Raw genomic sequence first — 24,208 nt, 5'->3', positions numbered from 1 at the left:
TGTCAATTAACAGGATGAAGCTAATGTATTTGCAATGACGTTTGAAGAAGGTAAGCCAACAGAACTTTGTCAAAGATAGTTTTGACTTTCAGTCTTGCCAGCTTAAAATGAAAAAAGCTTTTGTAATCACTACACCACCTGCAAATAGTTTTTAAGAGAAGTGACACTTGGCACATACAAGACAAATCAGACTCCTGGAAGGAGTACAGGAATCTAGAAAAGTTGAGAACTGCTGGTCTAAGCAACCTGCCATCAGACCCACAGTTATGAGTCACAAGGAAGATTAACAAGGGCTGATCTCTCCTTTTCCACTGGTTGTGACAGTCTCTTATTTCCCACATACTGATATTGACCTCACATTCGGCACTGTCCTGCCCATGGTGCAGTGCTATCATTGGCAGCAAAAAGCACATCTTACAATTCATTCTTCCCATTCGTAGTTTGGAAAGAATTTCTGCAGCAATTGTCCTTTCCAGGTTGTATATTTGGGGAACTACTCCAGTCCTTCCCAGAACTCATGGATTTTGGGGAAAGCAAACATTTCTATTGCTAGTTATCCCACTGTGTCACTGTTCAGCTCCACATGAGTAACTAACACATTTGGCCTTGACAGTTTATGGCTGACAGTGATGAGATCTTTCATTTCTCCTTTCAAAACAGGCTGTGTAGCATTTATCTGCAATGGTCTTGGACGTCCTGAGGTTATTCATTGTTGCTTGTGCTCCATTTCAGTGCTACAAGCAGTATTCAATTTTTCAAACAAAATTTCACTGGCTACATTTAAATTCTCTAAGTACTAGTTTTATGTCAGTTTCAATATTCTCATTGCGCAGTCTCAGTCTAGTCCAAATAAACTGTAGAAACTGAAAATTACAGGTACAAAATTCAGGCTGATATTTTAGTGTATACTATCTTCACTGCCACAAATATTTTATTTTATGAAAATCCACTGCACACATCAGGAAATCTGCCTTAGTTAATTTCTGATAGAGATCAATGGCATTTTCTTCAAAATAATGTGTTTGTAGGATCTGCATTAGTTTGGTCAATGTGAGATCTCTCTAGATCCCCAGATTGCTTCAGAGTTTTAATCCTGGCCTTCTTGCACCAATCAGACTGTCTATTAAGTCTCTGGCTAACTATTCTTTAATCTATTATCAGTTGTGTGTTCCCAACTACTATTTTTAGCTTGTTCTTTTGTGCAACATCACCGGTCTGCTCTGCAGTAGAGACACCTCCCCTAACTACTGAGGCTTTGTCTACACTACCAGGTTTTTGCGACAGACAGTATGCTAATGATGGACTCATTAGCATGAGTTACAATGTCATTAGCATATTTTCTAACGATGCTTTTTGTGCAAGGGGTTTTTGCGCAAAAAGAAGCAGTATTTTCATCAGCTTCACTCTAAAGTTTTCTTATTTTTTGTTGCTGCAGCGCTACCTGTTTCATGTTCTTACAAAATAGCAAAGCTTCTGTCCACTCTGGAGAGAGGCTTTTCTGTTTCTGACACTGCTTTGATCTTTCCTTTCTGAATCAGACCCTAGACTTGATCATTCAGATGGAGTACTAGACACCTTCCCTCATCCTCCAATGAACAAACAGATACGCTCTCTAAATGCTGTGGAATATACTTAATTAACCCACTGTGGCCTTTGTGACTTGCTGTAGTTTGATCGTACCCTCAATTTGCATCCGTTGTGTGGCAAGCAGGAGCAGGGGCAACCCATCCATATAGGTGAACTAGGTGGTCGCCTAGCGCGCCAAGTTAAATGGTGCACCAAATGGTGGTGCAATATCATTGAGGGGCTTGGGAGCTGATTGCAGGGTGCCAGTTTCTGGCAGCTAGTCTAGGACTGCCCCTGGGCAGGAGAGCCTGCTCTGCTAAGAGGCACAGACATTCAACAGTCTCAAACAGCAAATTTCCAGCCTTTACTATTTTGTAGCCTGCTTACTTGCATGCCATCAAAAAGGCCCTGAGCAAACAGACTCAGTGGAACTCCTCATGCCCGCCCACAAGGAAAGAGGGACAAAGCAAGCAGTTACCCAAGTGCTCAGCCCTTCAAAGGGGCCCAGGGCTCCCAGCCACTGCCACTGCTACTGCACCAGTGGTGGCAGCTGGAGCCCTGAGCCCTTTAAATTGCCACCAGAGCTCCATGCTGCACAGCTCTGAGGGTTGGGCACCATGCTCTGGGCAGCACAGAAAGCTGGCTGCCCTAGTCACACCCCTTCTGCCCAAGGCCCTTCCCCATCTAGGAGTGCAGAGCTGGCCCATGCACACCTTGCCCAGGGGCCAGCACAGGCTACTGGCACCCCTGGATCTCCTAATTTGTTACATCTTTCATCACGTGCCTTCACTTTCCAAAGAGGCCATTGCTTGCTGTGGCATTCAAACCCCTGATTGTAGGAGCTTCTTGCAAACAGAGACATCCTTGAAGCTGTAGGCCAGCTTCCTCTGGCACCAGCATCCCCACTATCAACAAAGTGGCTCACTCACTGGGCCCCCCAACCTATTCTTTAAACGGGCAGCTCCTATTTTGCTTATTATAGCAGTTATAGGTGGGATAACCATGCATCACACTTTTGCTGGGAAAGTCCTCTTTGTAGCCTTCTCACATTGCTGCTTGTCTGACTTGACATCATGGATGTCACAACTTTTTTGACAAAACTGGGCATTTGTCCCATTTGCTTTTGCCCAAGGGAGGAGCACAGAGGAATGTTCAGGCAATAGCAAATGAGACGAATGTCCAGTTTTGCCATAAAAATTTGTGATGTCCACAATGTCAGCGTAGACAAGTGGCAACGCCGGGCAGCTCAAACCGTCAGCCCCACACAGCAGAGGTCAGGCAAGCAGGGGTGTCCGAGCTGCCTGGGATCACTACTTAACAGGGGTCCTGTTTTCAATTTAGAGAAATATGGTGACCCTATTTCTATCTTTACCAAGACCATATGCAATAACAAATATTTACAATTACTACTAAATATAAACAATATGAATCTATTTCTACAATGCCTATTTCAGTGACCTCCCATTTACACAGCTCTTCTGTTCATTATCTTCATGATGCAATGATACAAATGATCCTTTATAAAGTTGGCCCCATCTGTCTTCTAAAAATTAACACTGTTAATTACAAGCACTCTTTCAGAGACAGCATTCCTAGCCAAATCTAATCACCCATCACAGCCTTTGTGTATACTCGTATTTAGACTGGTTTTAAATATGCACTGTGTATGCCACAGATTATAAAAGTGGTTTGAAACTAATGGACCTTGACAGCCATTTATTGTGAGTAAAATTCACTGTAAGTGTCATAAGGGTAAAAGAGCTGTTATGGCTGAGGAAGCAGGTGTACACTTGAGACAAACAATCTTGAGTTAAAAATCTGGATGTAGTTTTCTCCAGGGATATTTTTGGATCTCAGTGAGGTTGGCTCAGGTCTCTTGCGAATATGGGCACAAAAAATCATTAGGCAATATCTACCTTTGTAGAAACCAGTGTTTAAATTTCACTTTTGATAACATTTATAAATTATTCAGCAAACCCACCAATTTAACAATATTATGGATTTTTTTCTCAATTAATGTAATAGCATTTATGAAAGATATTGATAGCTCTGGAAAGTAAAGTTCTCTATGATAGATATGGCATGAATAGCAGGTTGCTTCACCACCCTAGCAATGCACAACAGCCTTAGTCTCAGAGCCCAGGGAATGGCTCAGGACTATGATCATTCAATATTTGGCCTCTCTACTGAGACTGCTAACATAGGTGTCATTTGCAGCCAAGTGTGACAGCAATTGTGTGGTGGAGATACCTGTCCAATAGAAAGAGGAATGATATGACAAACTCATTTCACTGCATAGGTATGAGCTAATAATGTTCACAGTGACTTTGAACCATTTTGTAACCAGTGCCCTAGAGCTTAGCCATTAGTTTAGCCATTACCTCTATCTATTATTCAGTCTTTGATTTGAGCCCAGCCAGTCTATTTCTCAGGCTCTCTCTATACAACACAGTTATTTCTGAATAAGCTATTCCAGAATAGTTATTCCAAAATAGCTTATTTTGAAATAGAATCTCTACACTGCAGAGTATCAGAGGGGTAGCTTGGTTAGTCTGGATTTGCAAAAGTGACAAGAAGTCCTGCGGCACCTTATAGACTAACAGATTTATTGGAGCATAAGCTTTCGTGGGAAAAGACCCACTTCGTCAGATGCACGTAGTGGAATTTTTCCAGAGGCAGGTATAAATATGCAGGCCAGAGAAGCCTGCAGAGAAGCCTCAAAATTAGACCGAGGCAAGCTTCCCTAATGTGGACATGGTATGAGCCCCAGCAGAAATAACTTAGAATGGCCCTGGTGAGGGGCTATTTAAAAATAGCAGAAGTGGAGCATCTACACACGCCTTATTTCAAAATATCTATTTTGGAATAGGCATTATTCTTCACAGATGAGGTTTACAGAACTCGGAATAAGCCATCCATTATTTTAAATTATTTCAAAATAATGGAATTGGTGTGTAGGCGCTCGCATACTTATTTTGGAATAACAGCCATTATTCCGAAATAACTTAGCTGTGTAGACACACCTCACAGATCAGTAAATAGACAGTTAGATTGTACTTTCTAATGACATACACTGGTAACTTGACTGAGTTCCTGTAAAAATGGTAAGAATAAATGGCAAGATACTTACCTCCAGAAACTAGAGACATGACCAGAGAGCTCTACATAAAAGCCAACTTTCCTAATGACTGCGCTGAAATATACAAGCAAGTAGCTCTAGGTCCCATCTCCAGAATGAATTCTCAGAAGTCTTCTACCTGCAGGAAGAATATTGTGGAAACTTCACATGGACTCCTGTGCACTTTATCCCCAACAGAAGACCATGTAGTCCCAATTTATGGATCAGCGTTTCACCAGATAAACATTATTTTGCTGAATGCCATTTGTAGGGCAGGAAAGCACAGTAAAACATTTCTACCTAACTTCTAGGCATTTATTGTTGTGCACTCTCCCTCCCACCCTTCAATAAGTGAACAAACATCTTTTGGAACTGGTCTATTAAAAATTAAGAGCTTGATTCAAAGCCTAGTGAAGAGAATGAAAAGAATCTCCTCGGACTGTGCCCTTCGCATTGGAGGGATTGAGGGCTTGTATGCCAAATTCCAGCGGCAAGCACTTTGTTCAAGTTGAGTCATTATAACGATGTCACTGATAATACCAGGTTTCTCAAACTATGAGAAAAATGGAACAACACCACTAGACTTTTATTCTGAAGGCTTCACAAAAAGCAAAATATTTTACAGCCTCTGTTCAAGGATTCAGCCCTGCTGCTCTTATGCTTAGCAGTGCTTACCCACAGGAATCAATGGAGCTGATCGCATACCTGAGACTGAACAGGCAGGAGGCACCTCATGCAGGCTGGTCCCAAATGTTTTTTTTTTCCCCCTGTGGAAAAGCAGCAAAAGACATTCTCATAGCCAAAACACGAACACTGATTCACAGGAACAGGGATGATGTTTCTCTGGAAAAAGTCTATTTTCAAAAGGGGCAATTATAAGAAAATATGCACTTTATTCTCTGATTGAAACTCACAAAGAAAACACTGGACTCATTTGAAGCAGTGGAAGAATTTTTGCTCATATCAGATTCTCATGCAGATGTAAGGGGACTGTTGGATCCTTACACTCAGTAGGGTTTTTAGTTAGCTAGCTCCTAGTACCAAAGGAAAGGGGACTGGCTAATAGGAAATCAGGGTCCTTAGACCCCAGGAACAGATCCTGTGCTAGGAGGAGAAACCAGAGCCAGAAGGACCAAAGATGCAACCTAGGGAGCTAGAGACAGAGCAGCAGAGAACAGAGCTGACGTTGGGGCTAGAACAGTCTGGAGTTGGGTGTGGTGAGCTGCTGGAGGGAGTGAGGGGGGCTCTGGGCAGAAGCCCAGCATAGGGTTCTTGCAGGCCAGACTTGGAGAGAGATCATAACCCCGATTGGAGGCTGATAATTGGAAGAAGGGCTCTGTCACCTACAGCCTGAAGGTGGGTGGCCACTAGCAGAGCAAGTGTCTAACCCACAGAATCCCTGCAGCACAGCCAGGGCCTGAGAAAGAGGCCTGGGACATGTGAGGAACAGACTGTGAACTTCCCTTACATTCCAGAGATGGCGGTTTGTGATGTGCCCATACCACAGAGGGGTGATGTGTTTCCTTTAACCTCTCATTTTACCTTATTCTTTTTCAAATTGGTTGCTGTTTAATAAATTGTATTATGCTTTGAGCTGTTTGCAATGAGCAATGGGCCAGGGAAATGTCCAGTGCAAAGAGAGCACCTGGAGCGGGAACACCCGAGTCCCTGCCCTAGCTGGCCACAACAAGGTCGGGGGTCAAGTGCTCCAGGAATCCTTGGCTCAGCCTTATTGGGTTATTTCATGAAAAAACAGATACCAAATGACTAACATGCAATAACACCCATGATAAACAATTCATGATCATCTGTTTCAAATATGTTTGTAAATGCTATTCATTAAACAATTATGAATGACTGGGTGTGTTTTGTTTGGAAAAGAGAGGACTGAGAGGAGACATGATAGCAGCTTTCGAGTACCTAAAAGGGTGTTACAAGGAGGAGGGAGAAAAATTATTTTCCTTAACCTCTGATGATAGGACAGGAAGCAATCTGCTTAAATTGAAGACAAGGAGGTTTAGGCTGGACGTTAGGAAAAAAGTCCTATCAGGGTGGTTAAGCACTGGAATAAATTACCTAGAAAGGGTTATCACTGAAGATATTTAAGAGCAAATTAGATAAACACCTGCCAGAGATGATCTAGAATGGTACTTGGTCCTGGACTTAAGTTCGGTCCTAAGCAGAAGTCTCTCTAATCATCTGTTCTCTCTCTACTTAGGCAATGTTACTGGGGTTAAATTATCTGAAAGCTCCCTACTCCACATGGGAAGCCTTCCTGAAGCTGGGTCTCCTAGAGCTGGTAGCTGCTCCACATCAAGGAGCCTAAGTGCTACTAACATGCTTGAGAGAGATAGGATATGAGGTGAAGAAATATCTTTTATGGGACCAGCTTCTGTTAGTGGATGGTACACGCTTTCAAGCTATATAGCTTGAGGTATGCAGTTTGAAAGATGGTATCTTCCACAAGCAGAAGTTGGTCCAATACGAATTATTACCTCACCTACCTCATCTCTCTATTCTATACTGGGATCAACAAAGTGACAATAACATTGCAACTGCTGACATTGGTAAAGTGCATTGCTAGATGTGCAAACTATTCTGTGTCAGTGACTACTCTAATCAATGTATAAGGATTGGAAAAATGCAGTCACTAGAATTACTTCTCATGAGCAGTGGAAGGATCATCTTGGTGCACTGTCAATGATGCTCCAGTATCAGAAGTCTGCCAGAATTGACGCAGAACTGGAGAAGATGAAGGTAAGATCCTGTAAATACTGGACTGAAGACCGAAAGAGAATAGTTGCTGTAATAAGATTCCTTGCTGAATGAGGTTTAGCCTTTCTTGGGGACACTGAAGTGCACCGCTGCCCTAACAATGGAAACGACCTTGGTTGCATGGAACTTTTAACCAAATTTGATCCATTTCTCTTAGAACACATGCGACAACAAGGCGATCCAGAAAGAGGGAATGTGTCTTATCTTTCATCAACTAAATGCAATGAATTTATTGATATATTGGGATCCAAAGTTATGGTGAAGATAATATCTGAAATCAAGAAGGCAAAGTATTATGGAATCAATATCAATTGATTCCTTGATAGTCGTTAAACTGACCAGCTTACAGTGGTGTTTCCTTATGTGATGGAAATGTGGTTGAGTGATTTCTTCACTTCATTCCCCTTGAACAACATCATGGAAAATACTTATTTGATCTTTTGCAAGATATTCTCAAATTTCATGGCAAATTTGTCCCTGGGCAAGGTGTGGCAGGGAACCAGCTCCACACTCCAGGAAGGGGTGGGACATCGGTTGGAGGGAGCAGGCATCAGACAGACAGTCCTCTGCACCACCCAGAGCACAGCGGGGCTCCTCTCCCAGTCCTCAGAGCCGCACAAAGCACACAGCATGATGCTTTAGCAGCAATTTAAAGGGCCCAGAACTCCAGCCACCACCATCACTACTGCAGTAACAGGAGCTAGGAGACCTGAGTCCTTATAAATCACCAGATCCCAGGGTAACTGCCCTTTTTGTCCTCCTTCCTGCCCCTCTCCATCGGCAGGCCTGGCTACAGCCAAAAATCATGGTCAACAGCTAGCCAAACTGTGGCTTTTCCTGCAATAAGTAGTAAATAATCTACGCTATAAACTCCACTCATCTGACTAGCAAGCATATGAAGGGGCTCACTCAGCAGGCTCTGCCCATTGGTCATAGCAGGGGCTCATTTCCTTCCTGGTGACGACTGCTCTAGCTTGCAACAGGGAGCATCTTCCTGTTACTCAGATTTCTGCCTAGGCCAAAGGTGGGCAAAAGGGCCTCTGTGGCCCAGATCCAGCCCGCTAAGTGCGTGGATCTGCCCCACGGAGGCCCTGCTGCTCTCCTGCTCCCATGCCAATTAGGGCCTGGGGGCGGAGGAGCGCACAAAGCCTTCTCCCACCCTGATGAGAACATGTGGTGCTTTGAAGTGCCGCGTGGTGCTCGCAGGGTGGGGGGAGAGTGGAGAAGGCTTCACACGCTCCGCCATCCCCAGGCCAATCAGGGCCTGGGGCTGGGGGAGCTGCATGAAGCTTCCTTCTTCCTGCCCTGGCCCTGCAAGGAGCACGCAGCAATTCAAAGTTTCATGTGCTCCTTGCAGGGTGGGAGGAGGCTTCCTGCGCTCCCCTGCCCCCAGGCCCTGATTGGCCTGGGGATGGGGGATTGTGCCAAGCCTCTTCTAGGGCATGGATGCTAGTGGGGAGGGGGGGCAAAGGGGCTCCACCACCCCCAGACCAATCATGGTCTGGAGTTGGGGTAGCCCACCCCTTCTGGGGTGGCCTGGGGCTACTTCAAAACATTTTAAGTGGCCCCCAGGTAAAAATTATTGCCCACCCCTGGGCTAGGCCATGAATTGCATCCACCCATTTCTGGGTATACAGGAAGTCCAATAAAGGATAGCCCCTGGTGTCAGGCTAGCGTGTCAGGCTTCACCAGGCCAAAAGTCTTGACCTAACAGGTAATAGGGTCTTCCAAATCCAGATTCCCCTGTATCTGTGGTAGATATTCACCTTCAGCCCAATACAGATGTTGCAGGGGAAGCTGGGCTACGTCTAGACTACATGGCTCCATCAACGGAGCCATGTAAAATAGTTTATTTGGCATAGTCAAAGAAGCGGGGATTTAAATAATCCCTGCTTCATTAAAATAAAAATGGCCACCATAGTGTGCCGACGATCAGCTGATCCGGTACAGCGTTGCAGTCTAGACGCAGCGCAGTCGACAAGGGAAGCCTTTGTCGACCTCTCCACTATGCCTTGTGAAATGAGGCTTACCGGAGCGGTCAACAAAGGCTTCCCTTGTCGACCGTGCCGCGTCTAGACTGCAGCAGTGTGTCGGATCAGCTGATCGTTGGCACAGCACGGTGGCCATTTTTATTTTAATGAAGTGGGGATTATTTAAATCCCCGCTTCTTTGACTATGCCAAATAAACTATTTTACACGGCTCCATCGACAGAGCTATGTAGTCTAGACGTAGCCTTGGATTCACCTTCTCCACTGGGTTTCAATCCAGAGTCCTCTTGTGGATAGCAAGTTTCTGCACACCCAGAAGGGTGTCACTGTGACCCATTGTTTCCTACCATCAAGGACAAAGACATAGAAATGAAACAAATAAAAGGACGGAGCCCAGACCGTGCAATCATCCAAAGTCATTTTTGCCCTCAGCAGAGCCCCAGAGAGCTTTAGCTCCCTAAAAGCTCCTTCTAAGTCAGGAAGCATGTAAGTCTATTCACCTCCACAGGTGACTGAGCTGCTCTGCTCCCCTTTCAAGCTCCTCCGCCAGCCCATGAGTGCTTTTCAGATGTGGTGGCGTGGGGTTGCTTTGGCCCAAAGTAGATCTTTAACTGCTTCCTATCCAGTTTGTACATCCCATCACAAGGTAGGTTTCTATTTTCTAGTGTCTTTGAAGTCACTGCATTAGATATTCAGTCTCTTTAAATTGTAAGTTTGTTTGGTTTTTTAAAAGCCCCAGATTAATATTTAGCATGGAATCTTGGCATGTCACCTGCATGGTTTTTCCTCTTTGTTCAGCAGTGTTAGATTTTTATTTGCATGTAAGCAGGGGCACCAACAGCCTTTGTAGGCCCCTTGGCAAGGTTGGGTGGGGCTGGCTGCATGCTCCTGGAAGAGGTGAGGCCGCAGGCAGAAGAGGCAGCGCCAGGGAAGCAAGCCCTCTGTGCTGCCCAGAGCGCAGCATGCCTTTCCCCTAGTCCTCAGAGTTGCAGAGAGTGTGTGACACTTGGATGGCAATTTAAAGGGCTCCAGCTGCTGTTGCTGCAGTAGCAATGGTGGCAGCCAGGAGCTCTGGGCCCCTTTGAATTGCCAGGGCCCGGGACAACTGCCTCCCTTTGATCCTTCCTCCCCCATTGGTGGACCTGCATATAAGTTGTTTATGGTTTACCAAAACTAAACTTCTTCCTCTGACGTTAGGGTAGAATAGGATATTGGTGATGAGGGGACAGTCAAGCACACTATACCTTTTCTAAGCAATCTCTATTGTATTTTTTAGCACAGAGTAAACATAAAACATATTACTTGCCTCTGGAGGCCATACTAAAACTCTTCTTGCAGGCTGCTCTCCAGTTTCAGGCCCCCCCCCCCCCCCAATAGTAAGGCAAGGTGAAAGCTCTCTTTGTAATCAGTCTGTGGGATCCAAATGATGACAAACAAAACCCGGTTATTGATTTGGAGTACTTGAGGAATGTAATTCTTCCTCAGACGTCTCCCTGTCATCCAACAGTGAAAGTAAAGTTATTTTTGTCAGTCTTAACTGATGGCTAAGACAATATTTCACCCTCCTAATTTGCATTCAGGCAATTTCCATGTTTTCCCCTCAACTTCTGAGTCTTTTTGCTTTGACATGAACACTCACCACTTTCCATTTGATTTCTCAGAGTTGTTAATTGCCTCTGGTAGGGTGTTACATCTTGAGGTCTGAAGTGGATTTACTTGGTATCCTTACAATTCAGCACCTCAAGACTGAGCCAAACATTTTTTATCTAAAAATGCAATGGTTTCAAAATGTACAAATACTTATTTCCGAGGGCAATATAATTTCTTTTTTTATTGCAACAACCAGGCAAACTCATCAGGAAAATATTGATTTTGGGATATTCATGATACACTAAATATTTTATACTTTTCCTATGTAAACATTAGGAGCCAGAACTTGTCACCCTTACTCACAATGACTGCTACTGAAGAGTGAAATAAATGGACCCACTCAATAAGCAAATAAGGGTAGGAAAATCTGGTTCTGTGTCATTAACTGTTGCAATGCCTCATCAAACCAGTTTTCTTTGTATATGTTTTGCGGATGGGGAAACTAAAGCACAGCCATCAAGGGACTTTTCCAAGGTCACACACAAAAATTTACAGGGCCAAGAAAAAGAAAAAAAAGAACCTTGACTTCAGGTCCTCCATTTAGTTAGAGATTTTCAAAGGCACAAAGGGCATTCAGAAAGCAAGTAACTGTTGGGGAAAAAAAAAATCGATGGAAACTGGGCATTTAGCTCCCATTTTTCTTTTGAAAAAAATCTGCCTCTTATCCTCAACACAGTAAGAACAAGTTAGGAATAGTAACAGTGTATGGTTGGAACAGGAAAGCTTTTTATCCATACATTGGTAAAATATCTGATGAGAAAACTGTATTCAGAAGACAGGAAAATTAGTTAAGAACAAATGCTCTCACAACATCCAAAAAGCTTGAAATGTTTCAGCTGTACCCTTTGCACAGTGAAGAGCTCAATATTTACTCAAAGTACTATTTGCAAAGGCATCAAATAGCTCTCAATGTAATTAGTCTCTTCTATCATCAACATCTACCCTACAAAAGAACAGATGAACAGGCAAAAAAGGCATGTCTACTTAAATTAGCTGATATGTTAGCAGAAATACTAGTCAAGTCCCTGTGACTGTAGACCCACAGTTAGGTTGTTGAAATTGTCAAATTATATTTTAGTAGATTTGAAAAAACTGCATATGTGCATGATTTGCACAAACTGGGCAGGTGCTTGATATATTGGTCTTGCTTAGATATCTACAGGAAAGTAATTCTCAGAGGAACCTATTTGTCATGTTACTTCCAATCTGGAGATCTAAACATAATCTTTCCTCTAGCCTATGTATGGCACAATATATAGTAATTGGATCATAGGAGAGAACAATAAAAAAAAGTGAAATAAGATGCATGCCAAACATGTTTGTTCAATTACTTGCTTTATTGTTGTCCCACCCCTCAGCTAAAAAACCATCAGGAATAACCAGCATCCTAAGTATTAGATGAGATGTCATATTCCAGGATGTAGGAGCACGATAGTATGATGACCAACACTTTAGCAAAGTGTGATTTATTTGTAAGCAGGGTCAGGATAAGCTCTACCCTGACATCTGTTGGTGAACTGTGGCAAGTCAGGGTCAGGATAAGCCCTACCGTGACATCTGGGGGTGAACCGTGGCAAGTGATGCAAAAAGACTTCAGGGGCTGATTCATTTACATAGGCACGCCCACCCTACCTAATATGTGCTCTCAGCAGCCAAATGGTCACTTTGGCCACTGTGGGATCTCAAGTTTCTCTGTTATTGAGGCAGGAGGGATAAAGTGTTGTTACCCTGATTATGTGAATCAAATAGTGGAACTGTTTCACCATAAACTAAGTAGCACTTGCTAGAAAAAGGGACATGGATTCCAAACCCAGTCAGATGGAGAGAGGCTAGAGATGGGTCTTTGTACCTGGTGGTAAGGGGCCCTGTCTGAGGGCCCAAAACACCAATTGCATCTCCTCCTCCTCCTCCTCCCTTGCTGGCTTCACTGGGGGCCAATGGTGCACTTGTACTGAGGCTCTTCTACTACAAGCTGAAATCACTGTGTATTGAAGGGAGCCTGGTGCCATATTGCTAAAGAGCTGAAATCTACTGTGAGCTGAAATCACTGTTGCTGAGCTACTAGCAAAGCAGATCGTGGGATTGCTAGCAGAATAGCTTGTGGGGGTGACTGGTGGACACAGGTGAGTGGCTGGCAGGGATGACTGATGGGGGACAGGTGAAGCAGTTGCGGAACCTACCAGCTGGTGGCCAGGGAGCATGCACAGAGATGGGCTGGCAGAGCAGACACTGCTCTGTGGAACTGCTGGAGTGGCTCACAGGACTGCAGGTGAAGTGTGGCGGAGTGATTTGCACCAATGGCGGCAGCAGAAACCTACGGAGAGGCGGAGCCGCCGGTGGACCGCGTAAGGTGTATCAACCCCTGCCCCCTCCATTGCACCCAGGTTGGGATGGTAAAACCCTGCCAGGTGAACTTTTGAACCCTGGAGTGGCACTGACCCGGGGCAGACTTTTGGGGTGTTGGACTTTGGGTGATTTTTGGGTTGCTGGACTCAAAAGACTTTTGGGATCTTGGACTTTTGGGGATCTTGGGTGATTTGTGGCTGGGGGGTGGGTCTTTGCTTATGTCTGGTTTATGAACCTGAGTTGCGGTGTTTTCCCACTTCAATGCTGATGTCAGTTACCTTGTGTTATTAAAGATTTTCTGCTATACCAAGGCTCTGTGCTTGCAAGAGGGAAAGAATTGCCTCTTTGAGGCACCCAGGGGTGTGTGTAAGATTTCCCAGGTCACTGGGTGGGGGCTTGTGCCAGCATTGTATTATGTTGTTGGGAGGAGACCCCTAGATATTGAACCTGACCCTTGCTGAAATTAAGTTGTCCTGGCAGAAGGGTTACATTTTTGGGGGCTCGTCCGGGATTATCTGGGTCAGTACCCCTCGCAAGCACATTGTGGGCAATCCGTTAAATTGGGAAAACCCAAAATTATTGTTGTTGGTGTTTTAATCTATTAGATTCAGGAAAATTTACAGTTTGGATAGTGGCCTTACACTTGCTAGAGGACTGGTGCAAGGGGATGACTCTTAATCCTGAGAACTGTCTTCTGGTGACGGGGGGTGCCAGAGACGTTTGATAAGGGCTCGATAGAACCTATGTTAAGGACATCCAGGCTGGAAGGACATCTAGACTGGCACGATTTTCCGGAAATACTTTTAACGGAAAAGTTTTCCGTTAAAAGCATTTTCGGAACAGAGTGTCTAGATTGGCATGGACGCTTTTCCGCAAAAGCACTTTTTGCAGAAAAGTGTCCGTGCCAATCTAGACACGCTTTTCCGGAAAAAAGCCCTAATCACCATTTTCATGATCGGGGCTTTTTTGCGGAAAACAAATCTCAGCTGTCTACACTGGCCCTTTTGCGCAAAAGCTTTACGCAAAAGGACTTTTGCCTGAACGGGAGCAGCATAGTATTTCCGCAAAAAGCACTGATTTCTTACAGTAGGAAGTCAGTGCTTTTGCGGAAATTCAAGCGGCCAGTGTAGACAGCTGGCAAGTTTTTCCGGAAAAGCGGCTGATTTTCCGGAAAAACTGGCCAGTCTAGACACAGCCCCACTGAGTACCTGAGTAAGTGCAAAATGCGTGGGTGCATGTTTGTGAGGGAGCAGAGGACTTTTACTGTATTATGTGAGCTGCAATCGGCTGTGGACCCTCTGCAGATCCCAGGCACAATAGCAGTGGAAGATAGCGAGTGGACAGTGATAACCACTGGGAGCTAGCCCTTAACTGCCCCTGCCTCAGATGTAGAGCTTTTAAAGAAAATGTCGGCCTTTTGGGGGAAAGAGGGAAAGACTTTGGCTGATATGCCAGGTCTGCTGGGCCTTAACCCAGGAGTCCCACCCCGGGTGGCTACTCCGTCACCTGATGACTGTGAGTGAAGGCTCTGGGGCAGGCATTAGAGAAGGTTGTGCCACTCCACCCTGAGACTTGGCCCTATCGCAAACTGAGGTTGTTTTCTGGGGGTCCCACCCCAATACCTGGAGAGGAGGCATTTGAACCTTGGCTGGAACACTCCACTGAGATGCTGCAGGAGTGGGCGGTGCCTGATGCTGAAAAGAGAAGACGACTAATAGAGTGCCTCAGGGGACCAGCCCTAGATGTGATTCACACCCTGAAGCTCAGTAACTTTGGGGTCAAGGTGAAGGACTGTCTAGAGGCCCTTGATCATGCCTCTGGGAGAACCGAGGGCTCAGAGGATGTTTATTGCAAGTTCCTCAGTGCCAAGCAAGAAAAGGGGGAAAAGGTTTCTGCCTATATCCAGAGGTTGGAGAAATTGTTACAGAGAGCCATCATGAGGAGAGCAGTAGCAGTAGAGCAAATGGACTGGACTAGATTGACTCAGATTGTGAGAGGAATTCATATCAGAACCCGATCCTTCTTCACCTTCGATTAAGGGAATGGCAAGACAATCCACCGAGTTACTCTCGGCTGATAAAAGAGGTCAGAGAGGAAGAGGAATGGCAAGTAGCTGGCGAGGTTTGGGAGGTGCAGCCACACCGGGCGACAGGCACAACACCCATACAAACACCTACAGGACTGATGGTGAATTCTCAAGAGGAACTTACCCAACGATTGCAGGCCCTGACACAGAAAGTGGCCAAACTAGAAAATATCATTGATTCAGCCAATACCTCAAGGTACAAGGCACCTTCTGCTACCACAGTCCAGAGGGGTTACATATTGGTTATGATAATGTACTAACTTGTAATACCCAACGCTGTTCTAATTTCAAATGGGCATTCGCCCAGCTGAATTACTGCGCAAAACTGACGTGCCTGCCAGTGTATACAGGGACTTGGCATATCTATTAAAATCATAGACTCGTAGGATTAGAAGGGACTGTGAGGGTGCGCCTAAACTACATGGCTCCGTCGATGGAGCCATGTAGATTAGGCTGATCAGCAGAGGGAAATAAAGACGCGATTTAAATAAGCCGTGAGGTTTACCTGCGCCGGTCGACAAAGGCTTCCTTGTCGACAGCGGCGTGTCCAGACTGCCCCGATCTGCCGACAAACAGCTGATCATCAGCTGGTCAGCAGAGCGTGGCAGCCATTTAAATTTAAATGAAGGCACAATTATTTAAATCACGGCTTCATTTCCCTCTGCCGATCAGTCTAATCTACATGGCGCCATTGACGGAGCCATGTAGTTTAGACACACCCTGAGAGTCCGGGTCAGTCCCCTCCAATCCCGGAAGGAATGAGTTTTATCTAGATTATCCCTGACAGATGTTTGTCTAACAAGCTCTTAAAAATCCTCTGGGCTGGAGGTTCCACATCCTCCCAAGGCAATTTATTCTGGAGGCTAACCACGCTGACAGAAGTTTGTCCTAATGTCCAGCCTAAACATCCCTATGCTACAATTTAAGCCAATTGCTTCTTGTCCTATCCTTAGAGGTTAATAAAACAAATTTTCTCTCTCCTCATTATAACAATATTTTATGTATTTGAAAGCTCTTATGTTCCCCCTCAGGCTTCTCTTCTTCGGAAGCAACAAACCATTTTTTTCAATCTTCTCTCATAGGTCATGTTTTCTAGACCATTTTTGTTGCTCTTTTCTGGATTTTTCTAATTTGTCCACATCTTTTCTGATGCCCAGAACTGGACACAATACTCCAGTTGAGGCTTAATCAGCATGGAATAGAGTAGAAAGATTACTTCTTGGCTACGTCTAGACTGGCATGATTTTCCACAAATGCTTTTAACAGAAAAGTTTTCCGTTAAAAGAATTTGGGAAAAGAGCGTCAAGATTGGCACGGACGCTTTTCCGCAAAAGCACTTTTTGCGGAAAAGCGTCCGTGCCAATCTGGATGCGCTTTTGCACAAAAAAGCCCCGAACGCCATTTTCGTAATCGGGGCTTTTTTTGCACAAAACAAATCTGAGCTGTTTACACTGGCCCTTTTGAGCAAAATCTTTGCGCAAAAGGACTTTTGCCTGAACGGGAGCAGCATAGTATTCCCGCAAGAAGCACTGATTTCTTACATGAGATCATCAGTGTTCTTGCGGAAATTCAAGCGGACAGTGTAGACAGCTGGCAAGTTTTTCCGCAAAAGCACTTGCTTTTGCGGAAAAACTTGCCAGTCTAGACACAGCCAGAGAGAAGTCATATGGCATTAACTTGGGAAAATATCACAAACAGAGTTCATAACCCAGTCTAGACACAGACCCTGTGTCTTACTTACGATGGTCCTGGTAATACATCCCAGAATGATGGTTTTGGAGTTTGGTGGTGGGGTGGGAGGGTTTTTGGTGCTTTGTTTGTTCATTTTGCAAGTGTTATACTGTTTACTCATATCTAGCTAGGACTCACAAATCCTTTTCTGAAATACACCTTCCTACACTGTCATTTCCTATTTTGTATTGACTACCTACCTCAGTGCTCCTGAATTATTATCTGGACAGGTTTATTTCTTCTCATCTTACTTTGTCCCTCCCCCCCTCCTCCATTTCACCATGTAAAAATTGTAATTTGTAGCTGTAAAATGCAATTTTTGAACAGGTGCAAGAAACATTGACATTCAATGGAAAACCGGCAAAAAGCCAAAATTCACCACCTCAATCTGAAGTCTAACTATTTAATGTATAACTATACAATCCAACTTAATTGTCACAGGAGCTGTGAATGCTCAGCACCTAGGATAATCAGACCTCTCTTTAGGTGCCTTTATATGTTTTACAGGTGCATGCTTTTAGGCACAAGCATACGGAAATGTGTCCTGAGCTATTTCCCAATGGGCTTTTCAGCTCAGAATGATGAAGGGCCTCCCCCACTTCTAGCCTCCCTACAGGTTGTGTGCATAAAAGTAACTGACAGATGTCATCCTCGAGTCTCCCAGTGACTAGAATAGCCATGCAGATGCACGGATATAGGAGCCACCCACCTGCACACACTCATTATGATGCAGAATAGAGTTAGTGCTCATGCCCTTAGGGTTAGGGGGAGGATGACAACCACACCTAGCTAATAATAAGTTTGAAATATTTCATGCAACCTGGAACTTTTATGAATATTTTACTTCAGAACCTTCTAAGCACTAACAATATGGATTGGATTTTAACCTACTGTAGGAGAAGCACGACACAGGTCATAATAACTGCTTTATTTTAGATGTGCAAGTTTAATTGCTGTTGTTTATCTACTCTCATCTATGGCAATTTCCCTTTGACAACACTACTCTGTATGATTTTCTTATGAGCTGCAGCTTTTGAGAGTTGCTTTTCTATTTTAAGAGATGAAGATGTATTTGAATTACCCCAAGTTCTTGGGGCAGAAGAGTGGATTCATATCTAAAAAATAATTTTGAAACTATGGCCTCATTGAATCATGGAAGCTGTAGTTTGGATGCCTCATGCACACATTTCTGATGTTGACCAAGCACCCCAGCCAGACTCCATCTCCCATGATGCATCACAGCAGCTCAGCATGTGAGATTATCCTGGTGCATCGTGGAAGATGTAGGCCAGCCAACAAGCGCAGCTCATAAATGAGAATTGAGGCATGATGCATCTGAACTACAGTTCCCATGTAGCACCACAGCAGCATTTCCAAATCAAAATGTTCTCTTTTTACAAATGTTCCCAGAAAGGTCAAAATTTCTGCTGAAAAAAATTCCAACTAGCTCTACTTGCAGTATTCTTCAGAAGTCCCATAGCTCCCAGAGGCTCAAACTATTCATAATCTAGACAGAAACCAGCACACCAAAGCAGAGTATCCAAGAACAATTTAATCCACCAGATACGGAGCATTTTGTAAAGTTACTACAATAGCTTTTCCTAGAAAATGGCCACTCTTCAGATACAACTTGTTTTGGTTTGTTTATTTGTTGTTGTTTTTTAATGGAGAAACTGTTAGTCTTTAAAGTGCTACATAGTCCTGTATTTTGTTCCCTCTGGTTGGATTTGTGTAACTGTTGTATTAAGACATATTATAAAACATTATTTCTTAAGGCAAAATATCGTAATTCTCCAAATAGAAGATGAGGCTTTTGTTTTATTTTCTTGACAGTAAATCTTTGGCCTGTTTCTTAGCAGCCAGATAACAAAAACAAAGAAATCTTCCATCAACATGAATTATGTAGCAGCAGGCAAATCTGCGATATTGGAGAATGGAAATAAGACCAAAACTGATTATTTCAAGACACTGCGCCAATTTGTTGCCCACAGATTTTTTTGAAAATAGAGATGGCCAATTTTGAATTCCTCGGTTTTAGGGAATGAAGTGATCTTTAAAAAAAGAATTAATAGAAGAACTGATAGCAGAGATTTTGAGAGGTGTTATATAAGCAGTCCTGGAAACGCAGGCCAAATTTTTCAAACAGGAGTGCCTTAAGTTAGTCTCCTTAAACTCACTTTTATGTCCACTTAATAACAGGCCTCATTTTCACAGGTGATGTGCTCCTACAACCGCCCTTAAAGTTAATGAAAACTACAGCTGTTCAGTGCCCTTAAAAAATCAGGCCATTTGTTCCGGGGGCGTAATTAGAGACGATGGGAACTAACTCTCAGTGTCCACATTTGAAAAGATTTTGTACAAATTATTTTTTTAATATTTAAACTTTCTGCCCTTTGTCACCTCACTGATTTAAATGCATCTATCACCTCACTGATTTAAATGCATCTATGATCCACAGTTCCCATGTCACAACTGAAGTCTCATACTCATCTTTGTCTATTTCATTTTAATGCACACGTTTTCAGCATGCTTTTTGTGAGGTTCACCTCTTACATGGAAAAGAAGGAAATGCCAGAGGTACTCTTGCGGATCACAGCTGTATAGCTTGAAGGCAGGCATTTTCCAAACCAAAACACAAACAGGGTCATATTCTGCCCTCAGTTTCCCCCATGCAGTCCACTAACATCAGAGGAGCTGCCTGCCCATGAATGGGAGGAGAATTTGGCCTCCAATTGCTTGAACTTTCATGCTAAAATGTTAGTTTTGGTCAGTTGTTCTAGTATTTTGGTAGCTTTTCTTAATCTCAGAGTTGATCCACAGGACATTGTCATTATGTTGCCATCTCACCTTTCAGTTGATAGGCAGACTTCCTGCTGGAGAGACATAATTATTTAACCGGACCCATTCATCCTGCCACTGATTTGTTTTACTTTTGTTCTTGACAACAAGCAGCAACTTCAGGTAATTGTTGCTTTTGTCATTTAGCTAATTCTTTCAGAACACTTTAGCAAATTAACCTATGTAATTCACTTCTAGTAAACACAGGATCTCCTGAAAGGATTTACAAAACCAAAGTACCTCCAATTTCCAGACAATCTTTGTTTTTTCCTGTGCACACTTATACAAAAGGCCCAGGAAACAAGCTGGAATTTTTAATTCCTCAGCAGCTAGGAGCTCTAAACAGAATATGAGAGAATCAAAGTTAAGAGGGGATTCTTTTAAACTCAATATAGACTAAGACAAATAATGTGTTATTATCAGTCTCTGGACTACATAATAAAGTAAAATCTATCAGGCAATAACCTATTTTTGCATTAAAAGTTACCAACTGGAAATTGTCTTCCATCTAGCAAAGATTCAATTTTAACTCTAACTGGGTTAGAGTTTAAACTTTTTTCATTTAAACTACAGTATCCCCTGCTCAGTGGGACTTCAATAGTATACCTAAGGGTACGTATACACTACACACTTATTTTGAAATAAGCAATGTCAAAATAAAAACGCCAAACTAGCTTATTTCAAAATAGAACATCCACACTAAAAATGCCCATTGAAATAGCGCAGGTCTCTAGTGAAATAGCGCGTCCACACTTATCGGGCCCTGAATCGCATTTAAAGCCCCCCTGAAGCACTCTGGGCAGGACATCAGGATAGGAGTGACCTCCTGTAGCTGCTTCCTGAAGCTAGCTGAGGCTCATGCTTAAAGGGATCCCCTGTACAGTTGTGTTTCATGCTTTTCTCCATTGCCTACCTCCTTGAGGAACAGCAAACTCTTCACACTGCGTGCTCTGGTTGCCCTTGCAGACCACCAGCCATACAGCACCAGGGGCATAGCACTCCAGCCTTGGAGACAAACTTGCTGGAAAGCAGTCACCGGCTTTTAGGCCTCCTGCCCTCATGGCTCTGCAGGCACAGAACCCACCCCACTCCATGCAAGGCACTTCTTCTCCTCTCTCCACATGCTGCTCATGAAGCACAGCCCCTCCCATCTTCCCCTGTGTCTTGGGGACAAGCAGGCATGGGAAGATGCCAGCCAGGCTGGGAGCCTGCTGGCAGGAGGGGAGCAATGGGGTGGCTGGGCTTACCTCCCTGCCACGCATATGCTGGGTCTGGCAATGGCGCCATTTGACAAAGAGAGGGGACATCTATCCCTGCCCGCTGGAGGGGGAGGTGTGAGTGAGTGGCAGACGCCACTTGCCGGGGAGGGCACTGCTGGGGTCTCTTCCACTTCCTCTCCCAGCAGGCTCCCCTAGCAGGGGCTCAGTGTCTTGTGCCTTTCCATGCTTGACTGGGAGCGGATGCTGCCTGGAGAGTGCAGGCTTGCCTGGGAGCGGATGCTGCCTGGAGAGTGCAGGCTTGCCCGTGTACCATGTGCGGCACTGCTGTGTGTGTCCATGACTCCACCCTCCTCAGTAATGGCTTGTGGCGGGAAGGTGTCGGGAGTAAGGCAGGCCTCTCCAGAAACCCTGTGAGCAGGAGCACAAGGGTTGTGTGTGGCAGCCTCATTGCAGCTGTCTGCTCTGGACCAGCGCTCCATGTCCACCCACATACACAGGCGCCTGTATGATGCCCAGGCAGAGAATGCCAAACAAGGAGCGCGCAGCCCCTCGCCACCTGCCACCTCCCCCCATGTGTCTAGGGAATCATAGAATACTAGGACTGGAAGGGACCTCGAGAGGTCATCGAGTCCAGTCCCCTGCCCTCATGGCAGGACCAAATACTGTCTAGACAATCCCTGATAGACATTTATCTAACCTACTCTTAAATATCTCCAGACATGGAGATTCCACAACCTCCCTGGGCAATTTATTCCAGTGTTTGGCTACCCTGACAGTTAGGAACTTTTTCCTAATGTCCAACCCAAACCTCCCTTGCTGCAGTTTAAGCCCATTGCTTCTTGTTCTATCCTCAGAGGCCAAGATTAACAAGTTTTCTCCCTCCTCCTTATGAAACCCTTTTAGATATCTGAAAACTGCTATCATGTCCCCCCTCAATCTTCTCTTTTCTAAACTAAACAAACCCAATTCTTTCAGCCTTCCTTCATAGGTCATGTTCTCTAGACTTTAATCATTCTTGTTGCTCTTCTCTGGACCCTCTCCAATTTCTCCACATCTTTCTTGAAATGCGGTGCCCAGAATTGGACACAATACTCCAACCGAGGCCTAACCAGCGCAGAGTAGAGCAGAAGAATGACTTCTCGTGTCTTGCTCACAACACACCTGTTAATACATCCCAGAATCATGTTTGCTTTCTTTGCAACAGCATCACACTGTTGACTCATATTCAGCTTGTGGTCCACTATGACCCCTAGATCCCTTTCTGCCATGCTCCTTCCTAGACAGTAGCTTCCCATTCTGTATGTGTGAAACTGATTGTTCCTTCCTAAGTAGAGCATTTTGCATTTGTCTTTATTAAACTTCATCCTGTTTACCTCTGACCATTTCTCCAATTTGTCCAGATCATTTTGAACTTCATCCTGTTTAAGTCAGAAAGTAATGCAAATCACCAGTTGGGCCTTCCCCAGCCTCATTTGAGCCCTGGGTGACATCCTGGGAGGGAGGGGCAGGCTGACCTCCTGGCTGGCAGACATGATATCAGTGCTGGCTTCCCTCCTCATCCTCCTCCTTGTCTTCCTCCACAGCCCTGCCCTCATGGAGGCTACCAACAGGCGTATCCAGGCCAGAATCGAGAACGAAAGGAGAGTAGGTGACCTCCCCCCCTCCCAAGATGCCATCCAGCTGGGCATAAAAGCAGCAGGTCTGGAATGCTGCTCCCAATTAGGAACTTCTTTCCCTGGCCTTGGTGTAGGCCTGGCGGAGCTCCTTGATCTTCATTCTCACCTGATCTAGAGTGCAGCTATGCCCCCTTTCGACCAGGCTGTTTGCCATCCGGCCGTAGACATTGGCATTTCACCATCTGATGCAGAGATCCTGGAGGTTGAACTGATCCCCCCCAAATCTTGATCAGGTCCAGGATCTCTGCAGCAGTCCATGAAGGTGCTCTCCTCTTTCGCTCCCAGCCAGGGGCTTCAGAGCCAAGAGCTCCCTTGCAGCTGTGAGGGACTTGGTGGGAGCACAGGGCTCAGCATAGCTGTGCGACACAGAGCTGCAGGGCCTGCTTTGTGCCACAAGCCCTTTCCTTTAAGAGCTGCAGGGGAAGGGATAACTATAGAGTTCTGAGGAGTGTGAACAGAGTGGCCACCAGGGCATCTATAGGAAGCCATGAAGGCCACTTTTTTTTAAATAACCACAGCTGTGCTGTCTAAATACACCCTATTTCGAAATAACTATTTTGAAATAGGCATTATTCCTCATGAAATGAGGGTTACCGATTTTGAAATGAGAAGCTCATTATTTCAAAATTATTTTGACATAGCAGGCTTGCTGTGTAGACGCTCACTTTGTTATTTAGAAATAAAGTTAGTTATTCTGAAATAACGCTGATATGTGGACATGACCTTCGAGCCCTCTCCACAATGCCAATAACTGAGTTTATATTAAAGTATGCTACACGACATGGTATTGCTCAAGGAAAAGGTATGAGCTTGAGGCAGGAATCACTGGTTAAAAATCTATGAATGGCCTTTGTTATGCAGATTAGATTATCATAATGGTCCCTTCTGGACTTAAAATTTATGAATGAAATGTATACAACAAGAAAGAGTTCAAGAGATATCCTCATTCAGTTAAGCAGAGTCCAAAAATTGCACCCTAAAGTGGCAGTAAAACAACTTTAAAACTTGTGAGGAAGACCCAAACCAACTTAACCATTTTGAAAATGCATTAAGGACCCAGTCTAAAGTTCACTGTGGTCCATGGGCAGACTCCCAGGGTACATCTAGACTACATGGCTCCGTCAACGGAGCCATGTAAAATAGTTTACTTGGCAGAGTCAATGAAGCGGGGATTTAAATAACCCCTCCTTCATTAAAATAAAAATGGCCTCCG

At 44.5% G+C, this 24,208-nt stretch overlaps 1 long non-coding RNA gene across 3 annotated transcripts in view; it reads right to left on the bottom strand.

Moving 5' to 3' along the window:
• Window positions 1-24,208, bottom strand: part of LOC102450663 (uncharacterized) — a 190,074-nt gene that overhangs the window by 124,796 nt on the left and 41,070 nt on the right. For all 3 annotated transcript variants that reach the window (XR_012902104.1, XR_012902106.1, XR_012902105.1), the window contains exons 3-4: window positions 5,390-5,451; window positions 4,697-4,823 (exon numbers count right to left, since the gene is read on the bottom strand). This is a non-coding gene — a long non-coding RNA (uncharacterized LOC102450663). The remainder of the gene's footprint in view (window positions 1-4,696; window positions 4,824-5,389; window positions 5,452-24,208) is intronic.

This window comes from Pelodiscus sinensis, chromosome 2 (assembly GCF_049634645.1).
Source record: "Pelodiscus sinensis isolate JC-2024 chromosome 2, ASM4963464v1, whole genome shotgun sequence".
In the NCBI taxonomy this organism is placed as follows: Eukaryota; Metazoa; Chordata; order Testudines; family Trionychidae; genus Pelodiscus; species Pelodiscus sinensis.
Note: the sequence above shows the minus strand (reverse complement) of the source record. Positions and strands in the feature narration are given on the sequence as shown.